Source organism: Petaurus breviceps, unplaced genomic scaffold (assembly GCF_028583685.1).
Source record: "Petaurus breviceps papuanus isolate PSGF00001 unplaced genomic scaffold, PetGlider_PUasm1.0 90919, whole genome shotgun sequence".
Lineage (NCBI taxonomy): Eukaryota > Metazoa > Chordata > Mammalia > Diprotodontia > Petauridae > Petaurus > Petaurus breviceps.
In genome coordinates, this window is record NW_027187378.1 from 42,709,244 (window position 1) to 42,713,527 (window position 4,284).

General features: G+C 40.0%; 1 long non-coding RNA gene across 1 annotated transcript in view; it reads left to right on the top strand.

Annotated features, from left to right (window-relative positions):
• Nucleotides 1-3,075, top strand: part of LOC138151842 (uncharacterized) — a 43,704-nt gene extending 40,629 nt beyond the window's left edge. Inside the window, exon 4 of the long non-coding RNA XR_011165937.1 lies at nt 1,447-3,075. This is a non-coding gene — a long non-coding RNA (uncharacterized lncRNA). The remainder of the gene's footprint in view (nt 1-1,446) is intronic.
• The last annotated feature ends 1,209 nt before the right edge of the window (nt 3,076-4,284 follow it).

Sequence of the window (4,284 nt, forward strand, 5' to 3'; positions counted from 1 at the left end):
GAAAGAAAGAAAGAAAGAAAGAAAGAAAGAAAGAAAGAAAGAAAGAAGGAAAGAAAGAAAGAGAGAAAGACAGAGAGAAAGACAGAGAGAGAGAGAGGAAGGAAGGAAGGAAGGAAGGAAGGAAGGAAGGAAGGAAGGAAGGAAGGAAGGAAGGAGAAGATAATCATTTATTGAATGCCAACTACGTGTTAGTCACTGTGCTAAGTGCTTTACAAATATCTCATTTGATCCTCATAACCTTTAGAGGTGAGTGCAGATGAAATCCGAATCATGGAAGAACAAGATGAGGTGAATATCATCTCTGTTGTTCTATTTGCAACTACAGTTGTACAAAGGATATTTTCAGTGAGCCCTCAAAGGATAGACTTATGTCTAATGCTTTTGTTCAACTGAAAGAAGCAGTTATTTTAACCACCTATACAATAATCTATGGAACATTAAATTGAAAAGAATAATAGCAGAGTGGTTATTTGTATTTTATATGAACCCAATAGGAAAAGAAAAACAAGAATGAAGCAACAATAATAATTGATTCATAAAAACTTAGGAACAACATTTTTAATAGATGCTGCCATTCCAAATACTCATGATTTCCAACTTACATGGAATCATGCATTATAGGCTTTTCCAGACAAAACAGGAAAGCTGCTAAAGTACTACTAAATTACTAGACCTAGTGTTTAATTTAGCTTTTGATAAAATATCTCATACTATTTTTGTGGGAGAGGGTTGAAAAATATGGACTGCATGATAATACAGTTAGATGGATTTGAAACTGGTTGAATGACTGAACTTCAGTAGTCCTTCATGGGTCCATATCACATTGGAAGGAGATATCCAGTGGTATGCCAAAGGTCTCTGTGCTCAAAGCTATGCTGTCCAATATATTTATCGATAACTTGTATAAAAGAGTAGATTGTATGTTCATCAGATTAGCAGATAACACAAAAGAAGGAAAGGATAGCTCACACAGCATGCGGTAGAATTAGGATCCCAAAAGAAATAGACTTGATTATTGGGCTGATTGAATGTCGTGGAATCCAGTAGACATAAATGTAAAATCTTATACTTGTGTTCAGATAATCAGTTTCATAAGTATAAAAGGATCGTCTTTTCTGAATCCTTATCTGTCTTCTCTGACCTTAGGGGCAGCTAGGGCTGTTCTAGGGCTGGAATCAGAAAGACCCAAGTTCAAATCTAGTCCCAGTCACCAGCTGTGGGATGGTGGGTATGGCATTTAACCTCTGCCTTAATTTTCCAAACTGTAAAACAGAGATAATATCAACATCTACCCCACAAGGGTTGTTGTAAGGATCAAATGAGATATTTGCAAAAGCATTTAGCACATTACTTGGCATATAGTGGTACTATATAAATGCTTATTCCCGTTTCTTTCTCGAATTCTTTGCCACGGCTGATTCTGTTGATCTCCTTTTCTCTCTCTAGGTTTGAGCAACAGTGCTCTCTCCTGACTCTCCTTTGTGTTCATCTGCAATTGTTCAGTCTTCATCTTCTTCGTGACCACTAACTATGGATGGACCCCAAGGCTCTCTCTTGAGTCAGTCAGTCAATAAACATTTGTCAAGTGCCTACTGTGTGCCAGATATTCAAGTACAAAAAAAAAAAAGAAAAAGAAAAAAAACCAGAAAGTTCCTGCCTTCAAGGAACTTATAATCTAAAGGGGGGAAATAGCACAGGAAAAGAGGTTGAAAAACTGGGGTGGGGCAAGAAAGATACCCAGCTCAGGGACATGATGAAAAAGTCCAGAGGAATATAACAGGATGGAAAAAGAAGGGATGGTTGGCTTGGGTGCTTTCCATAAAGGAAATTGTGGGAGAGCTCTTTGTTATACCCTCTCATTAGAGGAGCAGAAGGCCCTGTGAGTACCCAGGCTGATGTGATCTTGTGGGTTGATGAGATTCCTGATGGGGCAGAGTGGGGGTGGGGAATAGGGAGCTTGGGGGTAGGGGTAGGTGATAGAGAAATCCAAAGGAGTGAAGTAAATACAAAATCCTCCATTTGGCTTTTAAAGCTTTTACCCTGTCTTTCCCATCTTCTTACGTCGTAGTCTTTCCATATATTCTATGATTCATAGTCACTTCCTCTCTTTTCCGTTCCTTGCACAAAACACTCCATCCCCCAACTCTGCACATTTGTCCCCCATGACACGAATGCTGTCTCTCTCAGTATCCTCATTTACAAAATGGAATGCTTAGCTCAAAGAGTTGTTATTAATATTACTACTACTATTATTATTACTATTAAGAGTGACAGAGTTTGTTTTCTTCTTGACTCCAAGTTCAATCCTCACTGTTTTGCCTTGCTGCCTCTAAACAGGTTAATAGAGAGACATGGGTCTAAGATGACACCAAGCTTTTGAGACTTGGTAACTATGAGAATGATGGTACCATTACTAGAAATGAAAAAGATCCAGGTGGTATGACAGAATAAGGAAGATGTTGAGTCTGAGATAGGGCATGTTGACTTGGAAGTACTGATGAATCATCCAAGTGGATGTATATTCTTCAGGAAGTTAATGATACAGGCCTAGGGCTAAGGTGAGAGGTAAAAGCCAAAGAATATTTAATCCATCTTTGTAATTTATTCAGCAGAAGGAATTCCTGGTATGGAGACTCCCTTTACCTATATTGATCAATAACTTGTCTGTGACTTAAAGTCTCAAGAGATGCCAGGGGAACCTACGAGTTTAAATGACTTCCTTATTGCTACACATTCAATATGTGTTAGAAGACGGCCTTTAACCCAGATCTTGAATCTAAGCCTTGTTCTTAACGTACTATGTCACAGTGACTTTACCAGATTCAGAAACTTCAAAGTATTGCAAAGGCAGGTCATGAATTGAATTTTAAAGATTCCATGTGTACAGGGTTTTACAAGTAAGGGCTAGTATTCTCAGTTCATTTCTTACCCTTCCTTATGCAACTCCTTTTGGATTATTTTGTTATTATGTGCTGGCTCCCTAGCCACTCTGTTACTTTAACCCAGCTCATTTTCATTTGTTTTTATGGAAAATTTTTTCATACTTGTCATTTATTATGATCTATTAAATTATTATTTATGTTCATGTTTGCAGAGTCAGATTATTTCATTCCTTGTAAGAATGTCCCATGAGTGATGCTTTCCAGGGCTGAATGTCCTTTGCCATCTGAAGCCAAAACCCTATTCCCAAAGCAATGTGGTATGGCTCAGCTCTTAGCAGTGGGAAGGAGGGAGAACTGGATCAATATCAGACTTTGTGAGTCTGAAACAAGAACTTGACATATGAGGTGATTGATTCTTGGGGACAATGGATCACTGAATCATAGAAGCCTAAATCTGGAAAAGACCATGGTCTAGTCCCCAGGAGTCAGATTTTTCCCCCTTCTTGGAGCCAAACTCTTATTGAAGTCAGTGGGAATGTTGCCTCAGCAGTGACTGCAAAAATGGATGCCATGGTTCTGTGGGGCAGGTGTGTGCTGTGTACCTTCACTGACTTCTCCAGCAGGGACGACTAATGCTATAGTTTGTTGCTAAGATTGCTCACCAGCTGAGCCATCTTTCTAATGGGTGGGTGGGAAGAGGATTGTGGGTGGTGGTGGAAGGAGTGGGGATAGGACTGGGAAGAATGACAGATGCAGCCGAGTGTGTCAGACTTTTCCAACATATGTCATTGTCTGCAAGGCAATAAGCAAAAACTGGGAACTCACAGACGTAAACCATTTGCACTCTCCAGCACATGCTGAACTCAAGTCTAACTCTGGAATCGAGGCCAGTTCCCAAATATCTCACGGGGATCTAGTAGCCAAAAATGTTCTTTTTATTTATGGGCATGTCAAAAAGTTAGAATTGATTGGGAGAGGCCTTTGTTTTCCAGATGATGGGAGGAAATCAAGGGATGTGAACAGCAAAAGCTGGGCACATTTTCATCCACTGGCTCCATTTAACAGCTTCTCACAACATATGCAGTTTACATTATGGTATTCTGCACATGTAGTCTTTGGCCAGAATTATCCTCTAGAGTTCAGAATTTATGATCCTGCGAATGGCCATGGAAGCAAGGCGTAGGCCCGCCAAAAGGATGGAATGGGAAGCCCTTCTTCTCATGGCTTCTGGGTCAGGTTAACTCTGTCTTTACCGCCAGAAGGACAAAAGGTTCTCTTTTCCCTACATAGGGGCTGTGAAGGGACTGAATGATCCCGTATGTTCTGATGGTGGTAGGTAACCCCCTAACTTTTCAGCTATTTGTCCCCAGCAGCAGGATGCTTTACAAAGAAGTGAGACCAT